The sequence below is a fragment of the Aquarana catesbeiana genome, linkage group LG05 (assembly GCF_042186555.1).
Source record: "Aquarana catesbeiana isolate 2022-GZ linkage group LG05, ASM4218655v1, whole genome shotgun sequence".
In the NCBI taxonomy this organism is placed as follows: domain Eukaryota; kingdom Metazoa; phylum Chordata; class Amphibia; order Anura; family Ranidae; genus Aquarana; species Aquarana catesbeiana.
Window position 1 is genome coordinate 583,049,559 of NC_133328.1, and position 26,002 is coordinate 583,075,560.

The 26,002-nt window shown below is 45.6% G+C and overlaps 1 pseudogene; it reads left to right on the plus strand.

Moving 5' to 3' along the window:
* Positions 1-5,716: 5,716 nt before the first annotated feature.
* LOC141145426 (heat shock cognate protein HSP 90-beta-like) lies at positions 5,717-7,977 on the plus strand (annotated as a pseudogene).
* The last annotated feature ends 18,025 nt before the right edge of the window (positions 7,978-26,002 follow it).

Sequence of the window (26,002 nt, forward strand, 5' to 3'; positions counted from 1 at the left end):
TCTTCACTTTTCCGATATCTTCACGATGGGGTGCAATACAGGCAAGGCGTGCCCATTCACTCTCCATTTACCAACACACACTCAGAGCCACATATTAACCAGCTTTCAGATACAGAACCTCGAGGAGGGCCTTACTCACCCATATTACTAACCTAATACATGTAGGTCAAACTATCATAGCACACTAATCAACACATTACCATAATATATACATATATATGTGACCCACCAAATTAAGCAACCCACTCCCAACCTCCTATAACCCTTCTCAGTATATATATGGGTCGAGATCAGGAAAGCTTGCTCAATATGGCCTTTTGTACCTCAATATTGGCATGCCTTGGGGACTCTAAATTGGCAGCAAAGCCTCTAACTTGTATGAAAAGATCTTACTGTCAATTAGTCCCTCAACTTGCATAGATAAACGTGAGACCTTCCTATATAAATGTCGGGTCCAACAACACATACCAACTTGAAAAAATAACAAAACTACAAAATTCTATCCTTGTGCCTGGTTTTCGGAGTCCATGCCCAGGGTATACCATGCACCTCTATCTATCGTTAGGCTCAAGGAACATCCTAGTTCCATGACTAACATTACATTGGTATACTTTAGGACAAAGAAACACACTTGTCTATGTCCCAAATAATACCAGGTGCTAGGTGCTTCCCTCCCAACAATGATCTCTCCATCCAGAACACAGAGTAAAACATCTTCCCAACATTTCTCATTCACCACTGCGTACTGACCTGGCATACCAAGGACATCATGGTCATGTCTCTGACAGAGGGAAATATTAACCTGCCTCCAGCTTTCATCCTCTCTGATCACATGTGGGTAATTTAGCCTCAGATTCAACTAGGTAGAATCCCCAGTCAGTGAGCCCATTGATACCACCGAATATACAGACCGAGTATGTACTTCTGTATATGGGATCAATGAGGAAGCATAACACCTTTCATAATCCAAACTAGCACAGCTCATCCATTCCACCACTTTGGATTAGTGTAAGCGATGTGTTTTGGCAAAATCTTACTGAGCTGTGATGCTAACTCATAAGGCCACTGCCCCTCATACAGAGACTGTACAATCAGCTTGATGTTGGTTGATAACTCTGCCTGCCCTTGCGTGCACATCAGAGCCCATGACACATTTTTGCCCTGTACTACCACACTCTCTACCAACCTCTTAAATTGGTGGATAAAATCTTGAGCCACTTTAACCTGGGTATTTATGTGACTTTGTTGAATGTAATTAACCGCTTCAGCCCCAGAAGATTTCACCCCCTTCCTGACCAGAGCACTTTTTGCGATTCGGCACTGCGTCTCTTTAAGTGACAATTGCGCGGTCGTGCATTGTTGCACCCAAACAAAATTGGTGTCTCTTTTTTACCACAAATAGAGCTTTTAGAACTTTCTTTTTGATGGTATTTGATCACCTCTGCGGTTTTTATTTTTTGCACTATAAACAAAAAAAGATCAATTTTGAAAAAAAGGCAATATTTTTTACTTTTTGCTATAATAAATATCCCACAAAAATATATAAAAAAATATTTTTTTCCTCAGTTTAGGCCAGTGTGTATTCTTCTACATATTTTTGGTAAAAAAATCGCAATAAGTGTATATTGATTGGTTTGTGCAAAAGTTAAAGCATCTATAAAAAAGGGGATAGTTTTATGGCATTTTTATTATTATTATTTTTTTTATTAGTAATGGCGGTGATCTGCGATTTTTACCGGGACTGCGACATTATGGCGGACACATCGGTCACTTTTGACACTATTTTGGGACCATTGTCATTTATACAGCACTCAGTGCTATAAAAATGCACTGATTACTGTGTAAATGACACTGGCAGGGAAGGGGTTAACCACTAGGGGCGATGAAGGGGTTAAGTGTGTCCTAGGGAGTGATTCTAACTGTGGGGGGATGGGCTTCAACTCACATGACAGGGAGCAGTGATCTCTGTCATGACACAAGGCAGAATGAGGAAATGCCTTGTTTACATAGGCACTTCCCTGTTCTGTGGCTCTGTGACACGATCGCTGGGAGACCAGCGGACATCGAGTCCGCTGGTTCCGTGGGCACAGTCACGCTGTACGCGGCGGGTCCTCTGGCAGTGCACGCGCATCTGCTATCCCCGCCTCCCAAAGGGGACGTACAGGTACGCCCATTTGCCCACCCCTGCCATTGTGCCGACGTATATCAGTGTGCAGCGGTCGGCAAGTGGTTAAGGATGTCAATAATATCTCTATGAGTAACAAAACCCGGCTTACTGTCTGAAGCTATGGCTGAGAGGGAAGAGCTTAGATCTATTTGTAGTGGTTTCCCTTTCTCTAAGGGAGCATGCTTTTGTGTGTAGTCACTGGCATTACCTGTGGAAGGTTCCAACCTCTCAGGTGAGACATCAACTAGGCATATATCCCCCATGTCCAGTTTTGGTGTCCCGTATGTCCAGTAACCGATAACCTCTCTGTAGGACTGTTAAGATTAAAGTGGATGTTAACCCGATTCATGAAATTTGAGCTGGGCACATATATCTGCAGTGTTTTCTTATCTCTCTTCAAAGCACTAAGTCCCATGGCTTTCTCTGCTTCGTTCTTCTGTTATCAGCATGATAACTTCTGACAAGTTCTCTGACATATGAGATAAAACCAGCCTGAAATTTGTGTCATGGGAGGTTCCTATAAATAGATTAGCAGAGAACTGAACTATTCACAAAACAGCTCTGCAAGTGTCTGGATGTCCCTGCGTATGTGGAGTGGGGGTGTGTGCCTTTACTCCAATCAGCTGTCTTGGCTGTATGCCCAGACTTCACACTCAGTGCTGAACAGGAAGAGAAAATCTTGCACTTTCTAAAGAATATATAAAGCTGAAGACAGCAGACATACATGTAAAACTTACATATAAAACTTATGTAGGATGATGTGTTTCATCCATGTGTATCACCTGAGGCTGTACACTTCACTGGGTATATGTGCGGGTTTACACCCACTTTAAGACAAATTTTCACCCCGTTGATGTGTCATCTGGAGCTCTCTAGTCTGGCCAACAGACAACTAATGCCCCATACACATGGTCGGATTCACCGACAGAAAATGTTCGATGAGAGCTTGTTGTCAGAAATTCCGACCGTGTGTAGGCTCCATCGGACATTTTCCATCGGAATTTCCGTCACACAAAATTTGAGATATGGATCTCAAATTTTCCGACAACAAAATCCGTTGTCGGAAATTCCGATCGTGTGTACACAATTCCGATGCACAAAGTTTCACGCATGTTCGGAATCAAGCGGAAGAGCCACATTGGCTATTGAACTTCATTTTCTCGGCTCGTCGTGCGTGTTGTACGTCACCGCGTTCTTGACGTTTGGAATTTCCGACAAGTTTTGTATGACCGTGTGTATGCAAGACAAGTTTGAGCCAACATCCGTCAAAAAAAAACAAAACATGGATTTTGTTGTCAGAATGTCCAATCGTGTGTACGCGGCATTACTATGCATAAATGTCAGCCTCCTGAGTATCTGCACCATTATTAATTCAGTTATGCCAATACATGTCACACATTAAAAACATTTCCTTCTTTCAATTTCTCCCCCAAAAAAATAAAACATAAATTCCATTTCTTGTTCTGAAGGATTGGATAGGTTATATTCCTTCCCTAACCTATAACCCATTGCACTTGTATTTACAGTATGTTTACATTCATAAATGACAGGAGAGACTTCAGCAAGATGTTTCACAAGCCTTGTTGATGGCAAAAGTCTTTCAGATGCAGCATTAGCACTAAATTGTCCATAAGGAAAATAAACCTTATATTGCAAGTATTAATCTGAATCTTTTAGTTTGTCCCTTCTCCCCTGAATGTTTGTTAGAACAAATTTGTGATGTTGCATGGCACAGACAAACTGCCAACCAGATGAACATCCTTCATCCATGTTCCAGAGACCTCTCCAAACTCTCGCTCCACCAGGACTCTGGAAATGAAAAAACGAGCAGAATCAAATTCTTATCCACAATATCTACTCCTTTGCTATGTTTACTTATAGTTCCTCCCTTGGAACCCAGAAACTTAGTATTCCTGGCTTCTGCAACTCTGAACAAATTATCAAAACAACCATATTTTCTTTAGGATGAACCCACTCTAAAATGGATCCCCATGATAAGAGCAAAAAAAATTAAAGGGGTTGTAAAGTTAAAAATTTTTTCACCTTAATGCATTCTATGCATTAAGGTGAAAAAACTTTTGACAGTACCACCGCCCCCAGCCCCCCCGTTTTACTTACCTGACGCCTCGAATCTTCGCTGCTCGTCCTCATTGCAGCTCAGCCTGGTCGCTGATTGGCTGCAGTGGATGGATTGAAAGCAGCGCAGCCATTGGCTCGCGCTGCTGTCAATCACATCCGATGACGCGGCGCGCCGGGGGGCGGGGCCGAGTGATACAGCGAGCGGCTATAGCCGCCAGCTGTATCACGGGAGCACGCCCGCAAGCACTCACCACCATGCGAGGGAGCTCGCATGAAGGTGGTAAATGCTTGCGGGGAGGAGCTGAAACAGCCGCCGAGGGACCCCAGAAGACCAGGTTCGGGGCCACTCTGTGCAGAACGAGCTGCACAGTGAAGGTAAGTATGATATGTTTGTTATTTAAAAAAAAAAAAAAATTACCTTTACAACCCCTTTAAAGTGAATGTTGCTTATCCAAATTCTCATTTTAAAAGCCAAACCCCCCCCCCCCAATGCATTCATCTATTCCTTAAGACCTATGCACTAACTTCCCTTTCAGGTGGACAAAACCTTTTTACCAACTCTTGTCTTAAACAAAATGTATTCAGCTGCTAATTGAGAGCATAGCCAAAGACCCCCCTTTCAGGTGGACTAAACCTAACAATTTGGAATTTTGCCACCTGAACAAAACAAAAAATTAAATAAACAAATAAACAAAATAACAATAATAAAAAAAAACAAAACAAGAGAAAAAAAAAATAATAAAAAAAAAAAAAAAAAAAAAAAATCCAATACTAAAAATACATCAAGGTCCTCTATAATATTCCAAAAATTAAAGCCAAATCTCTGAAGCTCACATCTAAACCTTATTCATAGCAAAGAAACATTAACCAGAAAATTCTTACCCTCCATGCAACTCACTAAGGGCTGCTAACAAAAGATTTGTTTCTCCCAGTGCTATACTTTAACCACTTGCCGACCAGCCACCGTCATTATAGTGCGGTAGGTCGGCACGAACCCGCGAACCGTCGTAGCTGTACGTCGGCTCCTTTAAGCGGGATAGCAGGCACAAGCTGCACTGTGGGGGTGCCGATGCTCATGACCGTCGGTTGCGATGACCGCTGGCCACGCATGATCGCGGGCACGAGAGGCAAAACAGGGACATGTGTGGGCAAACACACAAATTCCTGTTCTGTGAGGAGAGGAGATGCAAATCGTGAGTTCCTAATAGCTAAAAACCACGATCTGTCATCTCCTATAGTCAGTCCCATCCCCCACAGTTAGAACACACACAGAGGGAACACAGTTAACCCCTTGATCGCCCCCTAGTGTTAACCCCTTCCCTGCCAGTGACATTTATACAGTAATCAGTGCATTTTTATAGCACTGATCGCTGTATAATTGTCAATCGTCCCAAAAATGTGTCAAAACTGTCCGATGTCCCCCCCATAATGTCGCAGTCTCAATAAAAATCGCAGCTCGCCACCATTACTATTAAAAAAAAGAAAGAAAGAAAGAAAAATATTAATTCGGTCGCTCTGTCAGTCAGTGACTCGCAGTTTCCAGTCATCAAGATGCCAGAAGAAGTCCATCATGGCAAGGAGGATGTGGAGACCTTTGCATTCCAGGCTGAGATTGCTCAGCTTATGTCCTTAATCATCAACACCTTCTACTCCAACAAAGAAATCTTCCTACGAGAGCTGATCTCCAATGCCTCTGATGCCCTGGACAAAATCCGCTATGAGACCCTTACAGACCCCTCCAAGCTGGACATCGGAAAGGAGCTCAAAATCGACATCACCCCCAACCGTCTTGAGCGTACCCTGACCTTGATGGATACAGGCATTGGAATGACAAAGGCCGACCTCATAAATGACCTGGGAACCATCGCTAAGTCTGGCACCATAGCCTTTATGGAGGCCCTGCAGGCTGGAGCAGACATCTCCATGATTGGCCAGTATGGTGTTGGTTTCTACTCTGCATACCTGGTGGCAGAGAAGGTTGTGGTGATCACTGAACATAATGACGATGAGCAGTATGCCTGGGAATCCTCTTCCGGCGGATCCTTCACTGTTAAGGTCGACCACGGTGAACCCATGGGCCGCGGCACCAAAGTCATCCTGCACATGAAGTAGGACCAGTTGGAGTACCTGGAGGAGAAGAGAGTAAAGGAGGTGGTGAAGAAACACTCTCAATTCATCGGCTATCCCTTCACACTATATCTGGAAAAGGAAAGGGACAAGGAGATAAGTGATGATGAAGCTGAGCCTGAGGAGGAGAAGGAAGAAGAGAAAAAAGATGAAGAAGCTGGTGAAGACAAACCCAAGATAGAGGATGTGGGCTCAGATGAGGAAGAGGAGGCAAAGGACAAAAAGAAAAAGACCAAGAAGATTAAAGAGAAATACAATGACCAGGAGAAACTGAACAAGACCAAAGCAATCTGGACTCGCAATCCCGATGACATCAGCCAGGAAGAGTATGGAGAATTCTGCAAGAGTCTGACCAACGACTGGGAGGACCATCTGGCTGTTAAGCACTTTTCTGTGGAGGGTCAGTTGGAATTCCGCGCTCTTCTCTTCATCTCTCGCCGCGCTCCCTTTGACCTGTTTGAGAACAAGAAGAAAAAGAACAACATCAAGCTGTACGTGCGCAGAGTGTTCATCATGGACAGTTGTGAAGAGCTGACCCCAGAGTACCTGAACTTCGTCCATGGTGTAGTGGACGAAGACCTTCCTCTGAACATCTCCCGAGAGATGCTGCAACAGAGTAAAATCCTGAAGGTCATTCCTAAGAACATTGTGAAGAAATGTCTGGAGCTCTTCTCTGAGCTGGCAGATGACAAGGAGAACTACAAGAAGTTCTATGAGGTTTTCTCCAAGAACCTGAAACTTGGAAATCCATGAAGACTCTACAAACAGGAAGAAGTTGTCTGAACTCCTGAGATATCACACCTCTCAGACTGGAGACGAGATGGCTTCACTTTCAGAATACGTCTCTCGCATGAAGGAGACTCAGAAGAGCATCCACTACATCACTGGGGAGAGCAAGGAACAAGTGACCAACTCCGCCTTTGCGGAGCAGGTGAGGAAACATGGCTTTGAGGTGTATATATGTGTACATGAGAGAACCAATCGACGAGTACTGTGTCCAGCAGCTAAAGGAGTTCGATGGAAAGACCCTGGTGTCTGTAACCAAGGAGGGTCTGGAGCTTCCTGAAGATGACAATGAGAAGAAAAAGATGGAGGAGAACAAGACCAAGTTTGAGGGTCTATGCAAACTAATGAAAGAAATCTTGGACAAAAAAGTAGAAAAGGTAACTGTTTCAAACCGCCTCGTGTCCTCTCCTTGCTGCATTGTCACCAGCACATATGGTTGGACAGCTAACATGGAGCCTATCATGAAGGCCCAGGCTCCTCTGGATAATTCCACCATGGGCTACATGATGGCCAAGAAACACCTGGAGATCAACCCTGAACACCCCATCGTTGAGACCCTGAGACAGAAAGCAGAGGCTGACAAAAATGACAAGGTTGTGAAGGATTTAGTGGTGCTGCTTTTTGAGACTGCACTTCTCTCATCCGGCTTCTCCCTGGAGGACCCCCAGACACATTCCAACAGAATCTACAGAGTGTTCAAACTAGGCTTGGGCATCGACGACGATTAACCCGCAATTGAGGAAACTACTGCAGCTGTCCCAGAGGAGATCCCCCCTCTGGCGGTTGAGGAAGATGCATCTCGCATAGAAGTAGATTAATACGCTTGGCCCCCTCTTTACCCTCCCCCCCAGCCCCCTCTATCTGTATGTTGTTCCCAGGTAGCTTACTACTCGGACTCTGGCCTGAAAATGATACCCATTACTGGGAGTGTAAAGGGACAGTGGCTGCTAAACCTTCTCTGCCCCCTGGTCATTTTGCACTGCAGCATGCCCCCTGTGGGTTGGGGGGCTGTAATTTAACCCTGTGCTCCCCTCTGTACACCCCAATTTGTTGCCGGATGTGTGGCACCTCTGCCTGGCATGGCCTGTATTCCCACATGACTGGATTCATAAGCTGCTGGAATGTTCTTCCCACGGCCAGTATGTAAAGTCCTGGTATAAGGGCTGTCCATTGTGTTTATTTGTAGTGCTTTTCACCTCCATTGCTGGTGCCTGGTCCTTCGTTGTACCCACAATGCCCTCAGGAAGTCCCAGAATGCTCATGCTTTTGCAGCCACTTCATATTGTGTTCACCAAACTTTAATTTGTTTTTTCATTTGTTCGTAAACATAAAATACATTATGCAAAATAAAGTCCTTTCTACAGTGAAAAAAAAATAAAAAAATAAAAATGCCATAAATCTATCCCCTATTTTGTAGACTCTATAACATTTGTGCAAACCAATCAATATTTATTGTGATTTTTATTACCAAAAATATGTAGAAGAATACATATCAGCCTAAACTGAGAAAAAAATAGCTTTTTTTAAAAAAAATTGGGAGATATTTATTATAGCAAAAAGTACAAAATATTGTGTTTTTTGTTTATAGCGCAAGAAATAAAAACTGCAGAGATGATCAAATACCACTAAAAGAAAGTTCTATTTGTGGGAAAAAAGGACATCAATTTTTTTTGGGTACAGCATCGCACGACCGCGCAATTGTCAGTATCGCAAAAAATGGCCTGGTCATTGAGCAGCTAAATCTTCCGGGGCTGAAGTGGTTAATGAACATGCGGCTTACCTCCATTTTGAGTTTATTCAACTTTTCTACACTCTGATGCCTTTCCTGCCTTAACTAACTATTTGTAGTCTCATCATTTGGGCCTTAAAAGGGACATGGGTTTGATTACTATGGCCTCTATGCCTTGGATTGCTACCCCATCTTGCAGAATAAACTTCATAATGTCTTGGTGTAGTTTTAGGGTAGTGCGATTTCCTTTGCATATTATTATTATTAGCCACCAAACAATACCCCAATAGCAATGTGACCCCCTTTTTACAAACAAAGCATTTGAGAGCTGGTCTCCCTGCATAGGCCCTTCTCTGAGCATATGGTGATGGAGACATTGCTGCATAAACATTCAGAAACAACTACAACTAAAAAAAGTGGAAGATGAAGCGCAAGCCGAGGGGAGAGGGGAAGGTCAATGGCTGTTGTCGTGACAATGCATTTCGGGGTGTGGCCCTTCTTCTAGTCAAGTCTTGAAGGGCCATGCCCCGAAATGCGGTGTCACGACAACAGCCATCGACCTTCCCCTCTTTCCTCGGCTTTGCGCTTCATCTACCACTCTGTGTTCCAACCTTCGCTTTGGATCCGTGCTCCCTGAACATATAACGTTACGCTTGGGAGTTTCCATCCAGCAGCGTCTATAGATGTCTATCTGCTCCTCTTCCCATCAGGGCTATCTTTTGCCACTCACCACTGGAGCTTTGTTTAACGCAACTGACCCTTTATTTGGCTCTGCATACATCCGCTTTCCCCGCACAGGGAAGTGTGCCTGGCAAATGAGTTTACCACGGCAGCATTGCTCCATACAGCTGGTCCATACTTCACAGCTTCACAAGGAACTGTCACAGTGTTATCCATGTTACACAGCCATTCCCTCTATGCGAGGAGTTTTTATCTGTTGGAAATTATTCACTTCACATCAAATAACTGACTTATGATTTTATCCCACAGACTTCATCCGAGATTTTCTCCATATGAGGTGGTCCCGATCAGCGCTTTTAGTTGTGGTTGTTTCTGAATGTTTGTGCCTTGTTTCACACCACTCCTGGTGTGCTTATCCACACAGCTGCTTTTTGGTCCCTCCCAGGATATCCTATACTGGTCCCAGTGAAATTCATGTCCCAGTCCCCTGGCGCCAGACTTATCATTGTTGTTTTACATTGCTGCATAACATTACTATAATTGGAATCAACAGACTTTACACTTTCATTGTCTGAGGAGTAATCACTAGCAATGGACTCATCAGAAGTCTCCACTGTCACTGTGTTACTATTCTTGAAAAGATCAGGCCCGTTTTCTATTTCAACTCCAGAATCAATTTAAATTAAGCAGTTACAGCACTATTGTTTAAGTACTCCTCCTCCACATTACCAACATTGTTTCCAACCAAAGAAACATCTCTTGCAGCAACATGAGCATCAGGTTTCCCTAACTGTTGTTCTAGAGCCTCTATCTGTGCTGACCACTGAGACTGCTCAACCTTTGCATGTTTGGAGGATAACTCGGTTATGGATGCCTGGGCACCAAGTAACTCCTTCCTAAGCAGTATTATAATACGCTCATTCTCAGCCTCTCTTTGATTAAAAGAGGCAATACAACTTTCTCTATTACTAATATATTTTTACTTACACTTTATATCTGATCCACTAACTGCTTTCTCTCGTATACCAGTGCATTTTTGTTGAGCAATCTTCTTCATTCTTAATAGCATGCATACCACATTTGCTATTCTTACTTTTTTGCCTTTCTTAGATGACGGTTTATTTTTCATATTTTCGTTTAGAACATCACATTGTTTTAATAAATCAATAAATTGTTGGGTCAAAGCGTTTTCTGCTGAAGTGTTAAAATTAGCAGAGGCATACTTTTCTATGACCTCCATTGATATGTTAATTCAGTTCACACTGAACCAGTCTACGCAGCAGCAGCTGTTACCAGCATACACACACAGAGACAAACACACAGATACAGCTGTTCCCAAGCTAATATGGACTTGCAGTTCCACAAGGATAAGCACACTATTAAATCAGTGCCCTACCCTCTTATTACCACTGAACTGTAACCTGCTGTAACGGCATTCCAGGCTGCCCCCAACAGTGTAGAGGCTAGATGTAATCAGATTTCATAGTTCAGAAACATCTTATATTAGTAAAAAAACATGTTGCAACCTCCCCTCATAGCTGAAACAACACACGCCTGAAAAAAGTACCAGCCTCTAAGCTTCTTTCATAGCTGGTCCAATGCACACCTGAAAAAAAAATTACCAGCCTCCAACCTCCACTCATAGCCAGTCCAATACACGCCTGCAGAAAAGACTGAAAAGAATACTGGACCTCCAACCTCTCCTTATTGCCGGTCCAACGCACACCTGTGGGGAAAAGAGAACTTCCTACCTCCAACCACTCCTCATAGCCGGACCAACGCATGCCTAAAAAACATCCCGCCTTTAACCACCCTTTATAGCCGGTCCAACGCAAAAACATACCGGCCTCCATCTTCCCCTCATATTCAGTTCAACGCATGCCTGCAAAGCATTCCAGCCTCCATCCTCCAGCCGCCCCTCATAGCCAGTCAAACGAACACCTGAAAAAAGTACCAGCCTCCAACCTCTCCTCATTGCTGGTCCAACACATGCCTGAAAAAAGTACCGGACTCCAACCTCCCCTCATAGCCGGACCAACACCAGCCTGAAAAACATACTGGCCTCCAACCTCCCCTCATAACAAGTCCAACATGCGCCTAAAAAATAGTACCGGCCTCCAACCTCCTCTCATAGCTGGTCAAATGCAAACCTGAAGAAAAGCACCGACCTCCAACCTCCCCCTATAGCTAGTCCAACACACACCTGAAAAAAAGTACTGGCCTCCAACCACCCATCGTAGCCGGTCCAACACACGCCTGAAAAAAAATACTGGCCTCCAACCTCCCCTCATAACAAGTCCAACACGCGCCTAAAAAAATAGTACCGGCCTCCAACCTCTCCTCATAGCCAGTCCAATACATGCCTGCAGAAAAGACTACTGGCCTCCATCTCACCCAGTGGTCGATCCAACGCATGCCTGAAAAGAATACTGGACCTCTAACCTCTCCTCATAGCTGGTCAAACGCATACCTGTGGGGAAAAAAGAACTTCCTACCTCCAACCACCCCTCATAGCCGAACCAACACACACTAAAAAACATACCGGCCTTCAATCTCCCCTCATATCTGTTTAAACCCATGCCTGCAAAACATACCAGCCTCCAGCCTCCTCTCATAGCCGGTCAAACGCACGCCTGAAAAAACTACCACCCTGCAACCTCCTCTCATAGTTGGTCCCACACATATCTGAAAAAAATAAAAGCCTCCAACCTCACCTCATATCTGGGCCAACACACGCCTGCAGAAAAGACTCCTGGCCTCTATCTCTCCCAAAGTAGGTACAACACACGCTTGAAAAGAATACTGGACCTTCAACCTCTCCTCATATGTGGTCCAACGCAGGCCTGTGGAGAAAAAAAGAACTTCCTACCTCCAACCACCCTACATAGTTGGTTCAATACACACCTGCAAAAAAAAAACTTACTGTCCTCCAATGTCTCCTTATAGCTGGTCCAACACATGCCTGAAAAAAGTATCAGCCTCAAACCTCCCCTCATAGCCGGTCCAACACACCTGAAAAAATGTACCCCCTCCAACCTCATAGCCGAACCAACACACGCCTGAAAAAACATACTGGCCTCCAACCTTCCCTCATAGCAGGTCCAACACACATCTAAAAAAAATTCCAGCCTCCAACCTCTTTTCATATTTGGCTTAATGCACACCTGTGGGGAAAAAAGAACTTCCTACCTCCAACCACCCCTCATAGTTGGACTGATGCACCGTCTTCCAACATCTCCTCATAGCCGGTCCAACTCACGCCTAAAACAAAAGTACCGGCCTCTAACCTCCTCTCATAGCTGGTCAAATGCAAACCTGAAGAAAAGCACCGACCTCCATCCTCCCCCTATAGCTAGTTCAACACACACCTGAAAAAAAGTACCGGCCTCCAACCGCCCCTTGTAGTCGGTCCAACACATGCCTGAAAAACATACCACCGTCCAACCATCCCTCATAGCCAGACCAACACATGCCTGAAAAACATACTGGCCTCTAACCTCCCCTCATAGCCGGTCCAATGCACGTCTGAAAAAAATACCGGCCTCCAACCTCCCCTCATAGACGGCCCAGCGCACACCTGAAAAAAATACCAGCCTCCAACCTCCCCTCATAGCCGGTCCAACACCCACCTGAAAAAAAGTACTGGCCTCCATCCTCCCCTCATAGCTGGTCCAATACACACCTGCAGGGAAAAAAGGACTACCTATTTCCAACCTTCCCATATTGCCAGTCTGACGCACACTAGTGGGTATGGCTGTCGGCTGCTGCTGCCTGTCCCCCGGAGAGGTGTTGATGTCGGCTTCTGCTATCCCCCAGGTGGGTATGTCTGGTGGCTGCTGCTATCCCCCAGGCGTGTAAAGAAGAAGTGACGATTGAGGTCAGTTGAGGTACAGGTGAACCGCAGCGCATAAGTGTGAAAGGAGCCTTAGGCTCCTTTCACACAATCGGTCTGATCGGGTCCACCTGTCCGTTTTTTTAATGCGGACCCAATCTGACCCTCCTTTCACCTCTAAAGAGTGGCAGATGTAAGCGACTTTGAGGAGCCACACCGACTTCCAAAAGTAGTTCCTGCACTACTTTTGGCGACTTTGGGGTAATTTTCCATAGACATCTGTGCATGAACCCGCACAGATGTCTTTGAAGTCGCACACAAAGTTGGACTGAAATGCGGCTTCGAAACGAACTAATTTAATTTCAGATGAACTCGCATGATTTCAAGGCTGTGCTCAAGGTGAACGAGGGCTAAACCAAGTATTGATACTTTTGTCAGTGTGGTCAGGTGCCAAGTCCTGCTGGAAAATGAAATCAGCATCTCCATCTTCCATCTGGTCAGCAGAGGGAAGCACGAAGTGCGCTAGAATTTCCTGGTAGAGGGCTGCGCTGACTTTGGACTTGTTAAAACACAGTGGACCAACACCTGTAGATGACATGGCTCCCCAAATCATGTGTATAATGTTGCATCTTATTTGGAAATCAAAGTTCCAGAGTCTGGTGGACGAGTAGAGAGGCACAGAATACAAGTTGCGTGAGGTCCAATGTCGTCTGCTGGTGTTGGTCAACTTCGGAAATAAATAAAACAAAAAATGATTATTTTTATATAGTTATATTATATATCATATAATTGTATAATTCCTTTTTTTTTATATACATACATGTATGTGTGTGTGTGTGTATATATATATATATATATATATATATATATATATATATATACACACACACACAGTATCTCACAAAAGTGAGTACACCTCTCACATTTTTGTAAATATTTTATTATATATTTTCAGGTGACAACACTGAAGAAATGACATTTTGCTACAATATAAAGTAGTGAGTGTATATCTTGTATAACAGTGTAAATTTGCTGTCTCCTCAAAATAACTCAACACACAGCCATTAATATCTAAACAGCTGGCAACAAAAGTGAGTACACCCCTAAGTGAAAATGTCCAAATTGGGACCAAAGTGTCAATATTTTGTGTGGCCACCATTATTTTCCAGCACTGCCTTAACCCTCTTGGGCATGGAGTTCAACAGAGCTTCACAGGTTGCCACTGGAGTCCTCTTCCACTCCTCCATGACGACATCACGGAGCTGGTAGATGTTAGAGGCCTTGTGCGCCTCCACCTTCCATTTGAGCATGCCCCACAGATGCTCAATAGGGTTTAGGTCTGGAGGCATGCTTGGCCAGCCCATCACCTTTCTCCTTAGCTTCTTTAGCAAGCCAGTGGTCGTCTTGGAGGTGTGTTTGGGGTCGTTATCATGTTGGAATACTGCCCTGCGGCAAAGACGAAGGGAGCTGATCATGCTCTGCTTTAGTATGTCAGGGTACATGTTGGCATTCATGGTTCCCTTAATGGACTGTAGCTCCCCAGTGCCGGAAACACTCATGCAGCCCCAGACCATGGCACTCCCACCACCATGCTTGACTGTCTTTTGTCATGAATCAGGCGTGTCCAGAACTGCGTGGACAGCAACAGAGGAAACCAAACATATGTAAAGTGAAAATAGAGTCATTTATTAAAGTAAGTGAAATATAAATATAAACACCTCCAATACAACACAGTGCACAACAAACCAACTACCAGACAGAGACCCACAAAAAACAACAGTCTGACAGGTATATACAATAAATGGGGAATACCAGAATCGTAAACGTAGCCAGGCCAGGGTCATCAACGGGAGATTAGCAGATGTGGACAGGGAGCAAACAGGACAGGGAGAGGATGGACGGATCAGGCTGCAAGGCAAAGGTAAAGGTAACAGGGTCACAGGAGGGACAGGTTCAGGTACAGGGCACAGGGTTCAGGTAACAGGTTCAGAGTCAGGGTCAGGTTCACCTGGGCAGCAGGCACATCAAGCTGGGCAGTAGGCAAAGGCACATCAAGCTGGGCAGCAAGTACAGACACACCGAGCTGGGCAATGGGCACATCAAGCTGGGCAGTAAGCACATCAAACTGGGCAGCATGCACATCATGCTGGGCAGCAGACAGTGGCACATCAGGCTGGGCAGCGGACAGAGGCACATCAGGCTGGGCAGCAGACAGAGGCACATCAGGCTGGGCAGCAGACAGAGGCACATCAAGCTGGGCAGCAGACAGAGGCACATCAAGCTGGGCAGCAGGCTCTGGGTCATCTGGCTAGGCAGCAGGCTCCGGGTCATCTGGCTGGGCAGCAGGCTCCGGGTCATCTGGCTGGGCAGCAGGCTTTCTGTCATCTGGCTGGGCAACAGGTTCTGGGTCGTCTGACTGGGTTGCAGGTTCTGGGTCCTTTGGCTGTGTAGCAGGATCCGGGTCATCTGGCTGGGTAGCGAGCATCATATCAGCAGGCTGGGTAACGGGCACCATATCAGCAGGCTGGGTAACGGGCACCGGATCAACAAGCTGGGTAACGGCACCGGCCCAGTAGACTGGGTAACGGGTGCCGGCTCCATGGGCTGGGTAACAGGCACCAGCCCAGCAGGCTGGGATATGGGCACCAGAACTTCAGGCCGGGGAACAGGCACCGGAACCTCAGGCCAGAAAACGAGCAATGGAACTTCAGGCTGGGAAACTGGCACCGGAACTTCAGGCTGGGAAACGGGCACTGGAACTTCAGGCTGGGAAACAGGCACTGGAACGTCAGGCTGGAAAACGGGCACCGGAACATCAGGCTGGAACATGGGTACCGGAGCATCAGGCTGGAACACAGACACCGGAACTTCAGGCTGGAACACGGGCACCGTAACTTCAGGCTGGAACACAGGCACCGGAACTTCAGGCTGGAACACGGGCACCGGAACATCAGGCTGGAACAGGGGCACCGGAACTTCCGGCTGGAACACAGACACCGGAACTTCAGGCTGGACAGGAGGCAGGAAGTTGGCAGGGTTAGGTGGGTGTTTAGGTTCAGCACCATCAGAGACTAATTTGCCCCAATTGGTAATCATGGAGGTAGACTGGAGCAGGATCGGCTGGTGCAGGAGCAGGCTGGAGCAGATTGGCTGGTGTGGAGGCAGGTTGAGTTAATGGCAGGATTGTATGCGTCGGAAAAAACTTCTGTTTCTTCTTTGGCTTAGCCACTAAAGTTCTGTAGGTGACTGCAGGACTGTAGGTAAGGGGTGAAGCAAACTGAAGAGAAGGTTGGAATATGGTAAGGAAGAGGGAACAGTGGCTAGAGGAAGTTCTTGTGGGGTTTTTGTAGGCAGCAGAGAAGAGGCAGGTGGATTAAAGGCAGGATAGGTGCAGCGAGTAGAAACAGGTATTAATATTTGGTGGGAAGCAGAGTATATTGGGCTGAGACTGAGGTTGCCATGGGTGATTGTATGTGTCGGAAAAAACTTCTGTTTCTTGTTTGGCTTAGCCACTGAAGTTCTGTAGGTGACTGCAGGACTGTAGGTAAGGGGTGAAGCAAACTGAAGAGAAGGGCTGGAATATGGTAAGGAAGAGGGAACAGTGGCTAGAGGAAGTTCTTGTGGGGTTTTTGTAGGCAGCAGAGAAGACGCAGGTGGATTAAAGGCAGGATAGGTGCAGCGAGTAGAAACAGGTATTAATATTTGGTGGGAACCAGAGTATATTGGGCTGAGACTGAGGTTGCCATGGGTGATGGAAGAAAAGACATTTTGGCAGGCAGGTGTCTGGTAGCAGAAATGGTTTGTTGTGGGCTGGCTGAGGTTGATTGCAATATATCAGACCATGCTAGGAGTAATGGTTGGACAAACTGTGGTTTACATGCCACCTGTCTGACAAGGGACTGTACAAAATCAACACACTCCATTATCACCTGTTGGGAACAAGTTGAGTAATGCAGACATCTCAAGTCTCCCGTGAATTTCGGGAGTCTCCCGCATTTCGGCTGTAACTCTGCAATATCCCGGCTGTCAGCTCAGAGAAGAAGTCCCGCGGGAACGCATGGGATTGGCCAGGGCTGGCCAAAGTGTTACCATGCAGGAGAGGGGCGCAAGCTTGGATAAGTCCCAGACAGTGTAAAAAACAGACAGCGTCCTGGCTCAGGCTATTCTACAGCGTTCACATGATAGAGCATATTCCCCGAACTTCCACCCATTCAGTGACAGCCTCAGGTGGAGGGAGTGTGAAGAGAGAACTGTACACTTTGATTGGCCGAGGGTTCCATCCATCAACTACACTGGCCCCGCCCCCTGCAGCTCGGCTTTCTATGTGGAGAAGAACGGCCGGCAGAAATAAAGCAACACTCCCCCAAATGATGGGAGAGGGCATCTAGAGTCCTGAACTCTATCATTGTGTTATCCCAGGTACACTTGTTCTATCAGCACAGAGTGACATACTACCAGATGTCGAGCCACCACAGTTGCTGTATGTTGTTACTTTCCTACTGCAAAGTAAATGTGTTTTGTGCAGACATCAGCAAGAGCACTATTGGAAAGATATTAGAAAACAATCACGGTGTCTAAACATTTTCCAGCAAATTTTAATGCATTCATCTTTTACTGTATTTAGGAAGCTGTGTACGTAATTATTACATTTAGGAAGAAGGACTTTTAGGTGAATTTTCAGAGTGTTGGTGTGTAAAATAGCGGCATGTCTGTATTTATATTGCAGCATAACACACGTCACCTCATCATATACATTAGAATAACTTGTCTTTAATTTTGACTACATCTTAAAATAACTAAACAATATGATGCATGTTAACAATGCATTGCACTGTCCTAGCACAAACCAGCACGCATGCATCAAATGAGTGTGCTTGTGTGAATGGGACAAAAATCTTTATAGTGAATGTAAGCAAAACCCAGTGGCGGAATTACCAGGGTCGCAACAGTCGCACTTGCGACGGGGCCCTGGCATTCCGTCACTGTGGGGGGGCCCCAGCGGGGTCACTATTCACAGGGCTCTGAGCGGAGAGTGTGTCTCTCATGAAGATACCGGCATTGACAGTTATATTTCCCTCTCCGTCTGTCCTGTCCTCTCTCTCACGGGATGAGAGAGGACACAGATGATCTGCTGCCCCTTCTCCCCCTCCTCTCTCCTGTGTGCTCCGCGGGCAGTCAAGTGTGAAGCTAACAAGCTCACATTTCCCGCGGAGCACACAGAGAAGAGAGGATGGGGAGAAGGGGGAGCAGATCAGCTGTGTCCTCTCTCATCCCGTGTGAGAGAGGACAATGCCGGTGTCTCCATGAGAGACGCGCTCTCCGCTCAGAGCCATGCTGTCCTGAGAAGGCAGACAGCACTGATGGGCACTGATAGAAGTCACTGATGGGCATTGATAGAAGGCCCTAATGGGCACTAATAGAAGGCACTGATAGGAGGCACCAATGAGCACTCATAGAAGGCACTAACTGGCACTGATGGGCACTGATAGAAGGCACTAATGGGCACTGATAGAAGGCACTGATGGGCACTGATAGGAGGCAAATTATGGGCACTAATAGAAGGCACTGATGGGCACTGATAGGAGGCACCAATGAGCACTCATAGAAGGCACTAATTGGCACTGATGGGCACTGATAGAAGGCACTAATGGGCACTGATAGAAGGCACTGATGGGCACTGATAGGAGGCAAATTATGGGCACTAATAGAAGGCACTGATGGGCACTGATAGGAGGCACCAATGAGCACTCATAGAAGGCACTAATTGGAACTGATAGAAGGCACTAATGGGCACTGATAGAAGGCATTTATGGGCACTGATACAAGACACTGATGGGCACTGATAAGGTGCACTGATAGAGGCACCGATGGACACTGATAGGAGGCACTGGTGGGCACTGATAGGAGGCACTGATGAGCACTGATAAGAGGCATTGATGGGCACTGATAGGAGGCACTAATCGGCACTGATAGGAGGCACGGATGGGCACTGATAGGAGACACTGGTGGGCACTGATAGGAGGCACTGATGAGCACTGATAAGAGGCATTGATGAGCACTGATAGGGGGCTATAATGTGCACTGGTAAGCTGCATTGATAGGTGGCATTGATGGGCACTGATAGGTGGCATGGAGGAACACTGATAGGCAGAACTTAGGCAGTATTGATGGGCACAGATGGGCAGCATTGAAGAGTACTGATAGGTGGCACTGATGGACGATGTTAGGCGGCATTAATGAGCACTGATAGGTGGTGCTGATAAGCAGAATTGATGGGCACTAACAGGCCCATTAATGAGCGCCGATAGGTAACACTTGTAGGCGGAATTGATGGGCACTAATAGGCGGCATTGATGAGCACTGATAGGCAGCATTGATGGGCACTAATAGGTGGCATTGATGAGCACTGATAGATGGCACTGATGATTGGGGCACTGATTATCAGTGTAAACCATTTACTGACATTCTTGACAGTTAATTGCAGTCCTTTCCTAACACAGACAGAGCGTGGGAGGAAAGGGCTGTGGATAACCGGCAAGTCTGTTTACATGTGATCAGCTGATCACATGGTAAAGGGCCGCTGTGATTGTGCTGGATGCATGTCCCAGGGGACATGCGGGAAGCACGGTTTTGGGAGGATGTCCATGGACACCCTCCCAAAATTGGAAGCCCAGGGCTCGGATGGAAGGGGGGTCCGTCATGGTTTCTTGCACCGGGGCCCTGAAGGTTCTAGTTATGCCTCTGGCAAAACCTCTCCAACTGTAGCTATACCGTAGAATCCAGCAGGGAGTCCTGGCACTGTTTGTACCTGTCTGTGTGTGCCGATCCTGCAGTGTCACTCCATATCTCACAGGAGGATTCAGAGTGGACAGCACAGGACCCCCGGGATGCTGGAGACCCCTTGTAAAAGTACAGATCCCTCATTCCCTGCTGTGCCCATGCAAGCAACCCCAACCCCTGATGTGCAAAGACACGCACATAGCATGGTGCTAGCAGAGATCTCAAGTCTCCCGGAAGGTGCGGGAGACTCCCACATTTCTGCGGTGGCTCCCGAACAGCTGCAAGCTCCTCCCAATCTCCCGGGAATGATCAGTGTGGCGGCTGTCCCTCCTGCTGCGCACCGATCATCCCCAGCTTCTCTGTGTACTCCTCCCCATCCCCTACCATGTCCTTCTCCACCCCCCCTCGTCCCCCGCAACCGGCTCCCCTCCTCTCCTGCCAGCTGTGATGGGAACGAGTAATAGGACACAGTGAGCGAGATCGCTTCTGTGTCCTGTGATTACTGAGCAGAGTAAACTGTGTTTACTCTGCTCAGTTTACAAATGGACACAAGCCTCTGTCTCCTGTTTGTTCATCTTTAGTGCTGAGAAAGGGACTGGGGAACCTGTGTCCTCAGTCCCTTTATCTGTCTCCAGGGGAGATGTCAGGGGTCTGTTTAGACCCCTGACATCTCACCAAAGCCCCCCCAAAAATAAAAAATAAAATATTGTAAAAAAATTTTTAAAAAAATGAAAAAGTAAAAAAAGCATTGTGAAAAAAAAAATTAAAAACAAATTAAAATGTAAAATAAAATCAATTATTAAAAGTAAAAAAACTACTGGCACCGTCCACTGCCACCCACCCCCCGCCACATTCCCCAGAAGCACTGCGAAAAAATATTGAGAAAGTGATTTAAATAATAGTTTGCAGGGGGGGGGGGGCGTTTGCGGGCGCGAAGCGCCACCTCCCTGATATGAGTTTGCCACCTCCCTAAAATGAGTTTTTTGCAGGTTGGGATGTCTGGTAACGTTCCAATGTTCGAAAAGGTATGTAAAGTCATCCTCCAAAAGCCACACCAGAGACACGACCTGAGTAACACTGAAAGGGGCAGAAAAACCACGGCCCCTTGGAGTACAGGGTAGGGCCAGCTCTGCACACATTTGAATTAAAGGCTGAACATCCCCAAACAGCATATAGCCCTAATCAACCAAGGAGTGAGCTAATTGAATGCTCTCTAGCAACTGGTCACTGGTCCACTCTTTCAGTGTCTGACGGCAATATTCACCACTCTCTGACGCCAGCAGAGAATAATAAACAATCTCATCAGGATTAATTTTCCGCAAAAGAGAACCAAGGTGGTTCCTCTGTGCAGCCACTTCTGGTCAGGGATGGCCTTGGTATACTGTCATGAATTGGGTGTGACCAGAACTGCGTGGACAGCAACAGAGGAAACCAAACGCTTGTAAAGTGAAAATAGAGTAACTTATTAAAATTCTGCTGCATACACACAAGCGGAATTTCCGTCAGAAAAAACTTGGATGGTTTTTCTGATGGAATTCCGCTCAAGCTTGCCTTGCATACACACGATCGCACAAAAGTTCTCTGAACTTTCGAACGTCAAGAACACGGTGATGTACAACACTATGACGAGCCGAGAAACTGAAGTTCAATGATTCAGAGCATGCATCGAATTGTTTCCGAGCATGCGTGATTTTTTGCGCGTCCGAATTGCATATGGACTAACGCATTTTCGGATAGGAACTTTTTCCGACCGAAAAATAGACAACCTGCTCTCAATCTTTTGCTGGCTGGAATTATGCCATCAAAAGTCCAATGGAGCATACACACGGTTTCTGACCAAAAGCTCACATCTGACTTTTGCTGGCAGAATTTCTGATCGTGTGCATGGGGCATAAGTGAAATATAAATACACACACACCTCCAATACAACACAGTGTACAACAAACCAACTACCAGACAGAGACCCACAAAAAACAACAGTCAGACAGGTATAAAAAATAAATAGGGAATACCAGAATCGTAAACGTAGCCAGGCCAAGGTCATCAATGGGAGATCAGCAGATGGGGACAGGGAGCAAACAGGACAGGGAGAGGATGGACAGATCAGGCTGCAATGCAAAGGTAAAGATAACAGGGTCACAGGAGGGATAGGGTTCAGGTAACAGGGTCAGGGATCACAGGTTCAGGTCAGGGCGCAAGGGCGATACCAAGGCAAGTGTGTGTGTGTTTGCCGGATATCAATACACATCTCCTGCAATCAGTCTCAGGTGACGCCTGATCGCAGGAGATAATGTCGGCTCCACACTGCCGAGAAACACCCGCTGGTGGACACGAGTACTGCGGCCCAAGGATCAGATAGTGCCACCAGCAGGTGAAACCTTTCCTGACAGTTCAAGACTGCCAGGAGACACCCGCTGGTGGACCTCAGTACTGCAAGCCAAAGGTCCGACAGTGCCACCACCAGACATCTTTGTACTCCTGACCTGGTTGTCGCCACACACGCTTGACACCATCTGAACCAGATAAGTTTATCTTGGTCTCATCAGACCACAAGACATAGTTCTAGTAATCCATGTCCTTAGTCTGCTTGTCCTCAGCAAACTGCATGCTTTCTTGTGCAACATCTTTAGAAGAGGCTTCCTTCTGGGACAACAGCCATGCAGACCAATTTGATGCAGTGTGCGGCGTATGGTCTGCACACTGACAGGCTGACCCCCCACCCCTTCAACCTCTGCAGCAATTCTGGCAGCACTCATACGTCTATTTCTCAAAGACAACCTCTGGATATGACGCTGAGTACTTGCACTCAACTTCTTTGGTCGACCATGACAAGGCCTGTTCTGAGTGAAACCTATCCTGTTAAACTGCTGTATGGTCTTGACCACTGTGCTGCAGCACAGTTTCAGGGTCTTGGCAATCTTCTTATAGCCTAGACCATCTTTATGTACGGCAACAATTATTTTTTTCAGATCCTCAGAGAGTTCTTGCCATGAGGTGCCATGTTGAACTTCCAGTGACCAGTATGAGAGAGTGAGAGCGATAACACCAAATTTAACACATCTGCTCCTCATTCACCTGCAATCTTGTAACACTAATGAGTCACATGACACTGGGAGGGAAAATGGCTAATTGGGCCCAATTTGGACATTTAGACTTAGGGGTGTACTCACTTTTGCTGCCAGCGGTTTAGACATTAATGGCTGTGTGTTGAGTTATTTTGAGGGGACAGCAAATTTACACTGTTATACAAGCTGTACACTCACTGCTTTACATTGTAGCAAAGTGTAATTTCTTCAGTGTTGTCACATGAAAAGATATAATAAAATATTTACAAAAATGTGGGGGGTGTACTCACTTTTGTGAGATACTATATATATATATATATATATATATATATATATATATATATATATATATATATATATATATAATATAAAGTATGTGAACCCTTTTGGAATGATATGTATTTCTGCACAAATTGGTCATAAAATGTGATCTGATCTTCATCTAAGTCACAACAATAGACAATTACAGTCTGCTTAAACTAATAACACACAAAGAATTAAATGTTACCATGTTTTTATTGAACACACCATGTAAACATTCACAGTGCAGGTGGAAAAAGTATGTGAACCCCTAGACTAATGAGATCTCTAAGAGCTAATTGGAGTGAGGTGTCAGCCAACTGGAGTCCAATCAATGAGATGAGATTGGAGGTGTTGGTTACAGCTGCCCTGCCCTGTAAAAAACACTCACCAGTTCTGGGTTTGCTTTTCACAAGAAGCATTGCCTGATGTGAATGATGCCTGGCACAAAAGAGCTCTCAGAAGACCTACGATTAAGAATGGTTGACTTGCATAAAGCTGGAAAGGGTTATAAAAGTATCTCCAAAAGCCTTGCTGTTCATCAGTCCATGGTAAGACAAATTGTTTATAAATGGAGAAAGTTCAGCACTGCTGCTACTCTCCCTAGGAGTGGGCGTCCTGTAAAGATGACTGCAAGAGCACAGCGCAGACTGCTCAATGAGGTGAAGAAGAATCCTAGAGTGTCAACTAAAGACTTACAAAAGTCTCTGTTAGCGAATCTACGATACGTAAAACACTAAACAAGAATGGATTTCATGGGAGGATACCACAGAGGAAGCCACTGCTGTCCAAAAAAAACATTGCTGCACATTTATAGTTTGCACAAGAGCACCTGGATGTTCCACAGCAGTACTGGCAAAATATTCTGTGGACAGATGAAACCAAAGTTGAGTTGTTTGGAAGAAACACACAACACTATATGTGGAGAAAAAGAGGCACAGCGCACCAACATCAAAACCTCATCCCAACTGTGAAGTATGGTGGTGGGGGCATCATGGTTTGGGGCTGCTTTGTTGCATTGGGGCCTGGACGGATTGCTATCATCAAAGGAAAAATTAATTCCCAAGTTTATCAAAACATTTTGCAGGAGAACTTAAGGCCACCTGTCCACCAGCTGAAGCTCAACTGAAGATGGGTGTTGCAACAGGACGCCGACCCAAAGCATAGAAGTAAAACAACAACAGAATGGCTTAAACAAAAGAAAATATGCCTTCTGGAGTGGCACGGTCAGAGCCCTGACCTCAACCCGACTGAGATGCTGTGGCATGACCTTAAGAAAGGGATTCACACCAGACATCCCAAGAATATTGCTGAACTGAAACAGTTCTGTAAAGAGAAATGTCAAGAATTACTCCTGACCGTTGTGCACGTCTGACTTGCAACTACAGGGAACGTCTGGTTGAAGTTTTTGCTGCTAAAGGAGGTTCAACCAGTTATTAAATTCAAGGGTTCACATAATTTTTCCAGCCGCACTGTGAATGTTTACATGGTGTGTTTAATAAAAACATGGTAACATTTAATTTTTTGTGTGTTATTAGTTTAAGCAGACTGTGATTGTCTATTGTTGTGACTTAGATGAAGATCAGATCACATTTTATGAGCAATTTGTGCAGAAATCCATATCATTCCAAAAGGGTTCACATACTTTTTATTGCAACTGTATATATAGATATTTATACACACACACATCACAATTTGCTTGTTTTCAGCCATAAATTTCATGATGGTGTGCAGGAACAAGCATAATTCACAAACGCACATTATTTCATTCACAGATTCTTGTTCTGGTTCACCGATATGTCAAGGACATGCGCTATACAAGACGGAATATTATTATTATTATTATTTTTTTTTTTTAAACTGTTTATTGGTTTTCAGAACATCAAATACAAAACAACATACATTGGTTATGAAGGGTATCAGATGTTGCCCTTACAAGAAATATGTCATTTAGTAATCGGTTACATGTAACATAGCAGGTATCATGGGTCACCATAATAATCGCAACAGGCTGGCTCCTGGGGTTGTAGGACAGTTTAGGGCTAGAATGTGCACACCAAGATAAGACATCAAATTTACAGCAGTGTATGGCTAGCATTTGGCAAGGAGTGTCCTGGGTACTGGGTTAAATCTAGTGTGCTTCTGAAGCTGTGGAAGGGTCCGCCAGCCATTTGGACCAGACCTTGTCGTATTTTTGAGGGCATCCTCTATTAGCATAACTGTCTTTGTATAGGGGTAAGGTGTTGTTAACTAGTTGTTTCCACAGGGAAAGGGGGGGGGGGTTGTGAATGGCTGTGCAGAGGGGGCATGTCAGGAAAAGTCTGATCATTAGAGGAGAGCAGGCATAGCTAGAGAACTGACAACGGTGTGCTCTCCTGCTTAGTGTGGTCAGTTTTTAATAGGAAAGCAGAGGAATCGGCAGGAACACCAAGGATTTCAGATAAAGGAAGCAATAC